This window comes from Salmo salar, chromosome 10 (genome assembly GCF_965601325.2).
Source record: "Salmo salar chromosome 10, fSalSal1, whole genome shotgun sequence".
NCBI lineage: Eukaryota > Metazoa > Chordata > Actinopteri > Salmoniformes > Salmonidae > Salmo > Salmo salar.
The window spans coordinates 92,809,171-92,823,893 of record NC_138300.1 but is presented as its reverse complement, the minus strand read 5'-3'; the positions used below and the strand labels follow the sequence as shown (position 1 = coordinate 92,823,893).

At 40.6% G+C, this 14,723-nt stretch overlaps 1 protein-coding gene across 1 annotated transcript in view; it reads left to right on the top strand.

Moving 5' to 3' along the window:
• Nucleotides 1-14,723, top strand: part of roraa (RAR-related orphan receptor A, paralog a) — a 307,181-nt gene that overhangs the window by 21,332 nt on the left and 271,126 nt on the right. The gene's annotated exons all lie outside the window — the stretch shown is intronic.

Genomic DNA, 14,723 nt, shown 5'->3' with positions numbered 1-14,723 from the left:
GAATATGTTGCTTATTTAGCATGTCGCTATGTTGTATGTATTATGTGTTTGTGCACTGTAGACAGTATGTAAAATAAGTATTACTTGTAGAGAAAGAGCAAAAAAAAGATTAGGATAATATTTGAAATGTAGTGATGCAAAATATGTTTAACATCAGAAAAATAGTTTTACTTTTTTATCCAACAAGTTCGTTTTACATTCACAAGGGATTAGGTGACAAGGGCCAAATCATGTGTATAATTTCCTCTAATTAAATTGTTTCAGCCTTTAATTAATTAATGTGACTAACTCCGGTGTGCCTTCGATTCACTTTTGTCAAGTAGACACTTGAGTATTATACATTTAAACAAAGTTTATTTATAATAAACAAAACACTTTTTGAGACAAAAAGATAACCCAACTTGAAAATCAGTATCATTTCCATTGGCTTGAGTATTTATATTGGAGTAACAAGCGAAGCCTAATCTCGTAGCTAAATAAAAAGAGCGAGAGATATAGATCCATTCCCTCCAGGTAATGCTGCCACATAATCGAATTAGCTCTACTCTCAGGCTTGACAAATTCTTCAAACACCCCTGGTGACTTCTGAGTGCCGATTACAATCAGCTACTATTTTCAGCGTTTGATTAAAATCTGGCGAGGTTGGACAGAATTTTTTAGAGTGCAGAACCAACTAATTATTAATATTGTAACCCATCTCTCCAGCTTTTTCACCAATTACAGAATGCCAATGGACTTCAGTGGTTAAACAATACCCATAAGTATTCATCATATTGAATCACATTGTATGTGAAACTATTAGCTTATTTTTATTTAAATATCACCCAGTAGTTGGAGGCATATTGTCCAAGGACATGTTGTGTCCTTATTGACCTTCAGGCTTCCTCCATAAGGACTACGTCCTAATTGTGAGAGTGGACATTAATGTGCACTTGTTTTTTCCAAGGCAATCTGCAAGTTTCTAAACCATTTACATACATTTCATAGACAAACACTGCTTTTGATATAAGCCACTGTAAACATACAACTAGGCTTCAGTTTCTTATGCACTCCATCCATTTACTGCAAGACCATGACATTGAACAGAACTGATTCTAATGCTCCACTTATGTTGACAATAATTCTTCTCCAAATTGTTCCATTTTCATAATCCCAAAAAGTATCATCTTTCTCAGAAAGAATAAAGAGGAAATTTGTCCCTTTGTTATTTTCAAAAACAGATTTTGAATATGAATAAGCCACTAATTAATATTTGATTATTGCCTGTGTGGATTGATTGCTGTAGGAGGTGCATTAAGAGAGTAAGTGCTGCTACAGTATGAGGCTCTATCAAAGCTGCTGTGCAGATCTGTAGTAGACAGTGATTGAAAGTTGGACTCACTCTTCGCCATGTTTGCAACACCAATCATGTTCACATCCTCTGACAAAAGTTGATCTGTCTTATCATCAATATTTGCTACTTTATTTTCCTAATGTAGTAAAATAGATTAGCAATAATGAACAGCATGTCGGGTTATTAAAAGGCTATTTTTAAGTGACGGACTGAAATAGATATGCAGAAATAGGAAGATGGAAGTCCTGGGTCCATGTTCCTCTGTTGAGAGTGAGATATTACGACAGAGTGCCCTCATAGAGTCCTATGGGTATCTCAACAGGGATTTTAGACTCAGTTTTATATAAATAAAGATTTGAATGGAAAAACTCAACACATCCTAAACCTCTGTTCTGTACTGAAGGTCATTTGAGGCCAGACCTTTATCACACGTACAGTAGGTGGTAGATTTGGAGGAAACCCTTATTTAAGAACCCCTCAGAGAAAGTGTTGAGTATCTGTGTGGATTTTCATTGCATTGATCCAGACACAATGTCACACTATTTGAATGAGTTTTATGTAATCTGCTTGGAACACAGAAGACATGTTATTTTGTCTTTCAAATAATCTCGTAAAACCGATAGTTACGGGTCTTGGATCAGGTGAACTCTTTTACAGACTTTTAATCCTCACCTTTTTATCGCATACATGTTGTCCTATTTAGCTAATATATTGTAAGCAGGAGAGGAAGAACAGTTATAGCTAGTTCCACTTGATGAGTTTCAGATTTCACTACTGTACATCCTAACAACTTCACAGTCATTTCCATCAGGTTATTCAGTAAACTTTTCTTTCTTTCTGACCGACTAATCCGGTCTGTCGGATATAGTTTGTTCAGGCCTTGTGCGTTGATAAATAAAAGAGACTAACGTCAAAATCTGTTTTTAATTGTGAGGGAATATTCATTATGTGTCATTTTGCATTAAACAAGGGTGGCTTGCCATGCTCATTAATTGCAACTTGCTCCACAAGCAGTTTGTTGGGCTCTCTTACCTGGCACTGTGCCACAGTGTCTTCTCAAAGAGCCACTTCATCTCTGTCAGGGACAGGTGGAAATTTGCTGCACATTTCTAATTGGACAAAGTGCCTTTCAAACTCCCAGCCATCACTCACACATCAGATTATCATCAGGCAGACCAAGTGTCAACATCAGTGGAGGCTGCTGAGGGGAGGATGGTTCATAGTAATGGATGGAACGGAATAAATGCAATGGTATCAAACACGTGGTTTCCATGTGCTTGATAGCATTCCATGCACTCCATTCCGCCATTATTATGAGACGTCCTCCCCTCAGCAGCCTCCACTGGTCAACATAGGTTTCTTCTCTCTCTCTCTCTCTCTCTCTCTCTCTCTCTCTCTCTCGCTCTGTCCCTCTCCAATTCTCTGACTCTTTCTTTCCCTGCCTCCTAGTGGCTCGGGGCACAATATACAGCATTGATTTCCAGATTACTAAAAAGACAGAAGTTTAAAACAGGGACAAATATACAATAAGCATCTGGCTGACCTATTACTTTCATCGGCACAGATGTATATCCTGATTTGAATCCAGGCAGGAGTATGGACAGGAGAGATTGATGGCGGTCTCCCCAGTCAGAAAGATAACACCTGATTCTGCCTGCAGGGAGTTAGCTTAGCATGTAGCTCCAATGGGCCTCAGACATACAGCAGACTAGACTGAGGTGAACCATTCCTCCACTTAATGCAAATGCAGGAGCAAATTCAGAGATGATCCCAGGACGCTTGTGCCAACATAGTCCTGAGCACTTCGCACCTCATGATCCCTGCATCAGCTGCACCTGGGACAAAACCCACACAGGCAAGAGAGTCATTCCTATAACAGAAGTGCATCATGCACTAGCACACACAGACAAAAAGTTACCACATGCCAGTCTCTTTCAGCTATCGTACCGTTACAGTAACTGAGCTCTGTGTACAGTAGTTTGGTCGTAGTATCTGCTGTATGAAACCTTTGAGAGGCCCTTATTGACTATGGGAATGTGGAAGCTGTCGGTCGGTCGGTGCTGAGGCCTCTGTGTGTACAGTACAGTACACCTGAGGCACCGCTGTGATTATCCTATTGCACTGTTATCTTCACAGTTTGATGCTGCACAATTCAGTCCTGCCCTGCCTGCCCAAAGGATCTATGGCATCTTGTTTTGACCCTGACAGGATTCTTGAAATGCCTCCCTTGAAAACCACTACACTGCTATTTCACCTGAAAAGCAGAAAATATCTCCTGAATACTTTATTAGTGACAGACCAAGCAGGTTGCAGAGAGGTAGTCAATGTGGCGTCACTTCAGCCCACCTCTCAAATTGATATATAGGTATGAGTGGGGTCCTATTGGGGGTGATGTGTTCGTGTAGTTTATTGAGTAACGCAAGTCTGGGGTATATGATGTGGATAGGATATACAATTGGATGTATGACCTTGCTTATCTTTACCTCTGTCTATGCAAATACAGGCACATAGAAGTGGACTATTATTATGGGTGTTTTCGAGATTATTTCAATGGAAATTTGATCTGTAACTGTGGTTGGTCATGTGTTTTTATTATACCACAACCCAGACAAACATTCCCTGCTATTACTGAGCTGTATGTCATGTTTTATATTGTTCAGTACTTAGAAAAAAATAAGTCCTTTTATGGAATAACAAGCGGTGTAGCATGAGTTCTCAGTGTGTGAAGCAGATGGTGAAAGGCTGCCATATAATAGATCTCAATATTAACTGTAGAGCATGCTGCGAGTGTTGGTGGATGGCATACGACAGAGTAAAAAAGAAGCAGTGACCTTCTGTCCCGTCATTTACCCCCTCGTGCCCCCACGTACCCCCCACGCTGCTCTCAAATTACTTTGTTTTACCCAATTAAAGCAGCCGGCTGGGCATCAACCAGGCTGCTATTTTTCGCTTACCTGGACTCATGTGACATTATCACTCTGTCATCAGGAGAGATGTGCATCAGTAGGAGTCTCCAGGCTGCATGCAACACGGCAGAGTGCTGCCTCAGTCCCCTCAGTGTTCAGTGAGATTAATGCAGTGATCCTCCGCCTCATGTCTCATTCAGCTCACTCACCTTCTCACACCACACCACCACTACACTATGCACATCCTCCTCGGCACCCCCTCAGCAGCCAGCGGCATACTTTGCAGAGTTTCAGGAAGTCATCTCACTTCTCTACGTAGATACTGATAGACTGTTTATGAATAAGTGACATCTCCAAAAATGATCAGTACATTTTGACCTGTATAGTGTTACTCAATATTTATTATATCACTTCAGATATGGAGTTCTCTCGATTAAGATATAACATGGTCTCCCTCTATCCTTGTATGGCCTGATGATAAGAGAGGACAAGGCCCAGAAAGACAACAATGCTATGGCGGGGGATATGTTCAGGGCTGGGGGGTATAGTGGTTAACAGCCATACGAGCACAGATTATGTGCTTGAAGGGCCTGAGCCCTGTGCCAGCAGTGACAGTTGGGCTGGGAATTGAGCAAGCCTGGGCCGTGCGGCTTGACTCTGCTCTGAGACACCACTGGGTACAGGCAGGACTCATCTCTGTAGTCCTCCCCCTCCTCCTCCTCCCGGAGACGCATTGTGGCCAGCCGCTCTCCTTGGCCCTGTGGGGGGAACGGGCCCCTGGTCCCGCTTGATGAGGACTTACTAATGGCGGTTTCTTTGAAAACCGACAGGGTTGTTTGAGGAGGAGTGTCTTTTACCTCCCTCCAGCTTGGCTTGGCTGAGCATTCGTCAGGCTGCCTGTCTTTGCTGCTCTGCCCACTCAATGGTCCGCCAAGGGGCCCACATGTCTGCCATTTGCTTCACTTTCAAATAAAAGTTGATGATTTACCAATAAAGAGTAAAATTGTATTTTGATGATGGCTGAGGGCATATGGAAAAGTATTTTTCACAATATTATTACTTTCTACGGCAAATCAAGCAGGACAAAATAACTGATTGTGAGTTAGGAAGCATATTTTTTGTCTCTATTAAGTGTTCATTTATCCCCGTAATTCAGTTGCCCAATAATAAAAGAATATCCCATGCAGAAAACAATCTCTGTATCTCCTCATGCACGATTTATCTAGGAATGAACAGTTGTTTGGCAACAGTAGAGGTCTGTCTGATTACATTTGCTTCAGCGAATGAGTGTGTATAGCTGTTTTGTCAGAGGCAGAAGTCGTTTAGTAGGAAAATAAGTAGCTGCCTTTTGTGAACTGAGCCCTCTTGACAGTATATTTCTCAATTGCTATAAATCTTTCATAGGTCAGAGATGTACACCAGCCTAAAATGACAAAATGAACAGCTCATTGGACATTAAACTACCCAGTTTATTTTGCCAAACATTGTTGACATTTTTGAATGCTACTATGAACCGCTATAAATCCTTTTTTCATTTTTGAATCAACCAAGTAAGTCTTGAAGTTACTTCATATTAGCTTCCTTTTCGATATGTAGAACATGTAGATGGTCTATTTATCCAGCCTGTGGAATGATGTAAAGAAAGCCTGTCCTCTCTGTACTGCATAGCTAAGACTGGTGCGAGGCCTCTGCCTCCAGAGAAATAAGCTGTTCTTCCTTCCCTCCTTGTTACTATCACCAGCTCTGCTTCCTTCCTTCTGGAGACTCCATTAGGAAGTTGGGTGCGTCCTTGGAAGTCTCCTTTCTCTAACTTCTCTTGTCTTCACCCCCTCTCTTTCTTTCACTCTCACTATTTTTTCCATCTTGAAACTAGGACGGAGGTCGTAATGGCGAATTTGATATAACAGCCGATCTGCTTCCGTGTAGCACCTTGTCAGCTCCAAACAATAGGCATACATTTGCTGCTGGAAATATTATGCGGCATAAAGAACATTGGCCAATTCCCTGAGAAATGTCCTCCGCTGGTCATTCCCCGAAGACATGAGAACGTTTGTCTGCATACATTTGACCAGTTCCGGCCCAAAAGAAAATGGATGTTGAAACAAAATGAATTCATATTCATGGGTGAAGTTATTTCACCTGGGGAGAGAAAAAGTCCTTGTGTTCCATTATTTGGTTATTAATGGCTGACTAGATTCCTATATAGTACTGGCTGTCTGTCTCAGCCTGTCTTGGCTGGTCCTTGCTGTGTGTTGCTCAGCTTAGGTTTGATGCTGATTTAAGCTCTTGCTCTAACCTATTGCATAACATTGCAGCTCTTAGGCCGAACATGAAGCCTGGGAAGAAGTAACAGATGTTAGCAGTTGCATAATAACAAGAAAAAAGAGGCCGGCTGTGATGTTGAACAGTGGTGTGATCAAAAGGTTTTAATTTAAGCTGACCCTCTGTCTCAGTGGTATCCCAAGGCTGCCTCTCGGCTGGAGCTGACAAAACACAGGCCTGTACAGGTCTGCTAGATGAAGGAATGAAAGAGCAAATTGGCCCTGAATATACTAGTCCCATAATAACATAGTGCCTTCAGAAAGTATTCACACCCTTGACTTTTTCCACATTTTGCTGTGCTATAGCCTGAATTTAAAATGGATTAAATTGATAACCCACAAAGTCAAAGTGTAATTTAGTTTTTAGACGTAATTCTTTTTACAAATTAATAGAAAAATTAAAAGCTGAAATGTCTTGATTCAATAAGTATTCATCCCCTTTGCTATGGCAAGCCTAAAATACGTTCAGGAGTAAAAATGTGCTTAACAAGTCACATAATAAGTTGCATGGACTCACTCTGTGTGAGTGTATTTAATAATAGTGGTTAAAATGATTTTTGAATGATTACCCCATCTCTGTACCCCACACATGCAATTATCTGTAACGTTGAGTAGTGAATTTCAAGCACATATTCAACCACAATGACCAGGGAGGTTTTCCAATCCGTCGATAAGAAGGGCACCTATTGGTAGATGGGTAAAAAAAAAGCAGGCACTGAATATCGCTTTGAGCATGATGAAGTTATTAATTACACTTTGGATGTCGTATCAATACACCCAGTCACTACAAAGATACAGGCGTCCTTCCTAATTCAGTTGCCAGAGAGGAAGGAAACCGCTCGGGGATTTCAGCATGAGGCCAATGGTGATTTTACAATAGTTACATAGTTTAATGGCTGTGATAGGAGAAAACTGAGGACGGATCAACAACGTTGTAGTTACTCCACAATACTAACCTAATGGACAGAAGAAACTGAAAAGAAGAAACTGTACTGAATAAAAAACATTCCTAAACATGCATCCTGTTTGCAACAAGGCACTTAAGTAATATTGCAAAGAAATGTGGCAAAGAAATGTACTTTTTGTCCTGAATACAAAGCCTTATGTTTGGATCAAATCCAACACAACACATCACTGAGTACCACTCTCCATATTTTCAAGCATGGTGGTGGCTGCATCATGTTATGGATATGCTTGTCATCGGCAATGACTAGGGAGTTTTTTAGGATAGATTTATTTTATATGTCACATGCTTCTCAACAGTGAACTGTTTAGTTACGTGCCCTTCCCAACAATGCAGAGAAAAAATATATAAATATTAGAAAAATAATAACACAAGGAATAAATACACAATGAGTAACAATAACTTGGCTATATACACCAGGTACCAGTACTGAGACGATGTGCAGGGGTACGAGGTAATTGAGGTAGATATGTGTATACTGTATATAGAGTACCAGTCAAAAGTTTGGAAACACCTACTCATTGAAGGGTTTTGGTTTATTTTTACTATTTTCTACATTGTAGAATAATATTGAAGACATCAAAACTATGAAATACGATGGTAATCAGTGTTTTAATATATCATCAAGTATATCATAGTTTGTTTAAAATCAGAGGTAATAATGCAAATGTGCAAAAACTGTCAATTGTGCACTGTAGTGTATTGTGAATGCACAATTAGCCTTGCCTTCTTGCCCCTTGGCAGTTTGTATTTCAGATTGAACAATGGCTATTTTCAATTCTGAGGATGATCTTCTGGTGCATAGAAAGATGAAAAGCTATTAGTTGGATACAATTATATAACTGCATTTTTTGTTTTTGTTTTGTTAAAGGTCTCTCACCAGCCAACCTCGCCAGGCAGATTTTAATCTCTAATGAAATTAATTTGGATATGACGCTTTAATTGGAATGCTATTCCCATGAATTGGACAAATTATAGGGATCCTGTTGGGGGAAAGTTATTCTCTCAGAGAGGTGATTTAAAATTCACTGTTTCGATTTAGATTTCACCATCTCTGCTTTGTTTCAATTGTGTAGCAGCCAGTCAGAGGCTGTGTAAAGGCTGTGCTAGTGCTCTGCGTCTCTCTGGCACTCAAGGCTTACATTGTCTTCATTATAAGCGATTAAGGAATAGGTCAATTTATTGTGCTTGGCTGGTCTGAGCAGTCTACGTCGTCCTATGAAATGGCTTCATCTTCATCTGCTCAGAGTTTATGGGTCTGGATGATCACTCAGGCAGCAAATATGAGCAGTCACTTTTTTATGCATGTTTGCATGTCTGATTACATGTAGGAGTGAGTCAGGGCAGTATCTTTTTAAGGGTTGCTTTGTTTGTGCTCCTGCTGTGTGTGTGTGTGTGTGTGTGTGGTGTGTGTGTGTGTGTGTGTGTGTGTGTGTGTGTGTGTGTGTGTGTGTGTGTGTTGTTTACACTCTGTGTGCTCTGTTTCAGTACGTTTGTCGTCTGTGCTGATGAGTTGCTGTCTGACAACAAAATGCGGTGTTCCGCCTGCAGTGTCTACTACTGTGAGCAATTAACCATGATAACACATCTAGAGATTAGTCTTGTATGATCTCAGAAACACATGGAGACACATTTTCTGAAATGTAAAACATGTCCTGTAACATAACATTGTAACATGACATTTTTGTAGAATGATTTATTGACAACACAGGAATGTTGGTAATGGTATGTACAAGAGATTGAATGTCTGTGTCATATTGCGTACTGTACTAGTTTGAATTGCAGTTTTCTTCTACTGAGTGTGTTGGACAGATATAAATTGTTCACATAGACTAAAGGCATCATTCTATCTAATTTCTCGTTAATTGGTTTACCAGAAACACCAGGTGGGATGCACAACCTTAGTAAATGCTGTCCGGAGATAGAATTGACACTCACTAAGCATAAAATCTGAATTCGATATTCCAGGGCGGGTGGCCCACCTGTATGTCAGTGTATGTAGACAGGCCATTTGGCCATTTGGTATGGAGGGAAAGAAAAGGTGCCGGGGGGGGGGGGGGGGGGGGGGCGACAAGGTGTAGATAAATGATGCCCCATATGTCATCTGAATAAGAAGGAAATTGTGTATTCATCCTGAACAGGCTGGACAAACATTTCCATTGAATCAATTTCATTGTTAGAGCAATGTTCTTTCTGTTGATATATCCTGCTTTCAGCAGTATCACATATACAGTATATACATAGAAACATGGGATCCCAGTTGCTGTGCTGTGCAGTATTTGTATAAGATTTACTTTAAAAGGAAAATATAGTAATTCATATCCAATTCAGCTTATTGAAATCAAGCCTTCCCTGTAGCTCAGTTGGTAGAGCATGGTGTTTGCAACACCAGGGTTGTGGGTTCGATTCCCACGGGGGGCCAGCACAGGAAAAAAAATTAAAATAAAATAAATGTATGAAATTGTATGAAATGTATGCATTCACTACTGTAAGTCGCTCTGGATAAGAGCGTCTGCTAAATGTAAAAAATGAAAATGTGGTCTCAGAGTTTGAGTAAGTTGGAAAGTGTATGGGGCCCACAGGCAGCACTGCTAATTTTAGTTGAAATCACCTAAGTGGTTTGGCTAATTTCTCCATCCTCCTCAGCCTCACCTCCTGGATCCCCACTCTCTCCCCGCCCCCTCCCCGTCCCTCCCAGATCTGTCCACATAGCGTGAAGGTACCAGGAGGTGACAGTGGGAACAGAAGGGTATTTTGTGCCCAGCTGACTCTGAGAGTGCTGGGTAGTTTCGACCTCTTGTAATACATTTGGATTCAGTTTGAACCTTGATGACACTCTGGTTTCAATAATGTGTTATTTTTTGTATGATTTATGTCAGTTGCTCGTAAAAGCAGGAGAGGCGAGCATCACCTGAAAAGTCTAAATATGGTGTTTCGTCTAAATAAGAGTGTCAATATCTAGACAGGGAGCCTGAGCTTAGGTTACCAAGTTGGCTTAGAAATGTTGATGCTGAAAGTCACGAAAGAACTGAAGAGGTGACACTCTGGCAATGAGATGCAAAGAAGGTTCTGACAGGAGAGTCTGGACCAGAAACCCTATGAGCGAAGGAGGAGTTCATCCACACTGCCATGAGGTCCATCCCCTGGACCTGTAGAAATAATGCTGTTTGGTGTGCATTGCTGCTTCTCCTTAAACACGAACCATTAATGGCTCTCAGATCTCACCTTGTTTTTATTAATTGTGTGTATTTAAACATTAACCTAATAGAAGCTTAAGAAAAAGGTACTTTAAATTGCTGTGAAAGTCTAAGGCCAGTATAGATTAGCTGAATATTTTAAATATATATTAAAATCCTCTTATGCTCTTTGTAGCTGCTTGTAGGTCTGACAGAAAGAAAGTCCTTGGAATTCAAATGGGAAGATAAGAACAGGACCAACTTCCTTGAGGGGGTTGTCAGGGTTAGGACTAATTACATAGTCCCTATTTATTTATTTTTTAGCTTTTATAGACATTGGGAATATATAATGCATTCATATGATGAGGAACAGAACATGTGTTGTCAATATACTGTAACTTTAGATTGCTTTGTTAGAATTGAAATAGTACTTTTTCAGTCAACTAAGAGCAAACATGGAAATCAAATCACCAGCAAAATTGTCAGCCCCAGAAACGTAATCATATGACTAGGTGATTCTAATTGCAGACAAACAATCTCTTACTTAAGAAGGGGGATAAAGCAAGGGAGAAATCTGCAGCAGGCCGGTCTGCTTGTCAGAATGTTTTAATTCAGCTCTTGTAGTGCTAATAAGAAAGAGAAGTGCAGCAGCGTAGCTGAGTTCTAAAGTAAACTGCTGTGTGTTTTCTAGGATTTGTATTATTATCTTGTTTTCTACCACCTAATTGAATTTCTAAGCCCTTATCTATTGTGCTGGAACGAGTTTAGTAAAAGAAGAACTGAGCAAAACGGTGTGATCATGTTGTTTAGATTGTGTTAGCCACATGAAAGAAATAGTGCATTACACCCCAGGTCTGTGCATCAATCCGTTCATGAATCAATCATTTTAAAAGGGAAGCAAAGATCAAAGAGGAGTGTTTGTTTAAAGTTCCCGATGAAAGAGAAACAGCAAGTTAATCTCTTGAAAACTTTCAGTATAATTATGAAAAGGCCTCATCTTTCCTCAATATTGGATTTTGCAGACAAATTAAATATTAAGTGACTGCTGTCTCACATTCCACGATGAACAGGTTAGCCATGAAGTTCACTACTAAATCATGATCGCTATGAAATAAAACAAACTATGAAGACTACACTATATGGAGCTGTCTGCTAGATTATGCTTACTTAGGTACCTAGATGCTGTGGCATGTTTGATACATTTGAAATATCTATGCTGGAAGAATGAATATCGTAACTGCCATATAACATAGAAAAGTGGTAGGATTGAGAATAATGACATTTTCTACAGCAGTTCCGATTTTTTTCTTAATGTATGCCTAATTCAAACAAAATTCTGCTTCATCCTATGTTTTGATGAAACATACTGGTATTCTTGGGTTGCTTTCTGCCCATCTAGACTAAGTCCTCTCCTCTATAAATCTTTTCACAGCACAGAGAGAAAGGATATATTTGCGGTGTTGTATGCAAGCCAGCAGTTCTTGGCAGAGCCAGTGTGGGTTGTATGTGCCAAGCACCTGGTCAAACTGAAGACAATGAGTGGCTTATGTATTCTCTTTATCCCAGGATGACTTAGATGATATCTAGAATGTTAGAAGTCTTAGGGGCCCTTTTAAGAAAAGGCCAGGCAAAATAAAGCTCAGAATGTTTTGACACAGTGAATGGATTTATTCTGTTTTATATTAATAACATTATGGACTTAATCAGTTCTATGCAAATCAAACAATCAATACTCATATTTCCTTCTTTAATTCCCAACCTAATGGTTAACATGCATTTGCCTATATTCTAGCCTTTGGACAGAGGACATCTGCCATTGAGATTTAGCTACTCTAGATGAAGTTATGACATTCATTATGTCACTAAGGTATGAACATAAAAATGGTGAAGTCTCAGTATGATGATAGCGTAGGAAGGATAGGCTGAATTTGAGTGAATTGTGCAGAGAAAGAGTTGCAGAGAGTTGAGGGCCCTGCTTGAGTCATTTAGTGATGATCTAATAATGACTTCCACAGATGGGTTTGTTGGCTGGAGCGCTCTGCTGAGTCCACTGTGTAGGCATGCGGTAGAGAGTGTCAAAACGTCTCCCGTGCAGGATCAACTCCAGGCTCTGGGAATGGATGCCGTCTGGCAGGCACGCTGGCAGCCGCCCCGTCAGCCGCCCACCCGGCCCCTATACTCTAGCCTGCCTAGTGCCTCCACTACCTGGCCTGGAGCCTGGCCAGGGTTAATTATAGTGGAGCTCAGGAGTCTTGTGTCACTGAGGATGGCAGTCAGAATATTGTCATAATGCCATGTCCTATACAGCAAAGACAAGAGGAAAGGCACACTCTTCTACTCCTCCTGAGTTTGAACAGACTCACTCTATTACTATCATCTCTATATCCCCTAACGTGGAGTAGTACACAGTTTCATCCCAGGGCTCCAAGTTGTCCAATGTGATGTAATATCATAGCTTTAATGAGGCAGAGAGAGGTGACATTTCTTTTGACATTTTCAAGGTCTTTTTCAAAGTTGCCCAAAAGATTATGAATGTCAAAGCTAAAATCTAAATCAAGTTGTGCATCTCACTATCAACTCTCATCTCGCTGTTTTTAGAAGTAAAGTGAGCTACCTTCCCTTTTCGTAAAGACAAGTGTCTAGTCAGGCTGGTGTACACTGCCCTAGAAACAAAGTACAGTTTGTGTTGCGAAGTTTTCTCCCCATCTAGTTATTTTTACAATGCCCTATTTCCGCCATTGTTGTGGCATTGTTTTAACCTTACATGGAACAATTTTTCAGAAGTCAAATTAGCTTTCATTCAAAGAAATGTTGTAATATAATGGTTTGATGGTTTTGCCTGTGAAATTGGAAGAAATGGAAGTCCATGCCACTGGGGTTAATAATATTCCTCCTCTTCAACAAGTACCTTGGGATCTTCAGTGTCCTTGAACCAGACGGCATCTCACTGACGCCCCGGCCGGCACCTCCAAGCGCTGCTCTACAGCACTGATCGGTAAAGGCAGTCCACATTCTCAGAACACAAACCATATTCTCTCACACCTATTCACTTTCTCACATCCGTTGAGAGCTTAATCTATAGTTTTCTATATTTACAAGATATATGGCCAATCCTTATACAAAACCATCATTTTTTTCATCCTCTTTTATATGGGATCTTTACTAAACCCATGAATAATTAAGGAGATTTTTCAAATTAACTCTGATTTTTATTTCAATTAATGATGTTATAATCTTCTTTGTCGATGAGAAACACAAGCGTTACCGACAACAAATCAATAGCAGCACATCAGTGTTGTGCATTAGTAGTGTGAGAACTAAATTCAGCCTTCATGCAAGTCAATATGGACTTGGACCGTTGGTCCCAGCCGCTAAGCGCACATGGCGAGGGACTAGTGGAGCGCCGTGGCGAGGTCTCACAACCTGCTTTGATAGGACGGAGTCAGGGAGGCTCGACGCGGCACATAGCGCGAGACAACCAGGCCCGTCGAGGTTTACGCCACCTGTTTGTTTTCCCTTTCCTCAGCAGCGGAGATCTTAAATGCCTCATTGTCCCAGCCTGCGGGGAATAGGGGTGTTAGATACAACAATAAAGGTGACTGAGGAGTTCTGGGTTGGATGATTATGATTTATTAATCTGCTCTCCTTTAAATTCCAACATAACCATCTGGGGTTACAGCCCTCACTGGGGAGTAATCTCAATGCACAGAACAATTCAGGTGCCCTGCCTTTTTTTGTCTTCTGTGTAACTGCTGGAAAGTGAAGAGAATATAACAGTTCAGTGCAGCTGTGGGACACAGGGGGAACAGAAGTGTGGAGGCCAAATGTTCAAGACAGAGGGTCACCGGTATAAGGCACAGGAACGTTTACTCTCCCTTGAGGATGAGGACTTTACTTTTGTCCCCAACAACAAACTGTTGGTTTACTCTCTAACATTGCTCTGAAAAATGCAATCCAACATAAAGAAGTTGTGCACTTTTGTTTAGTATTCTCAACCCCTTTCTTTTAATTGACCTCACAGCA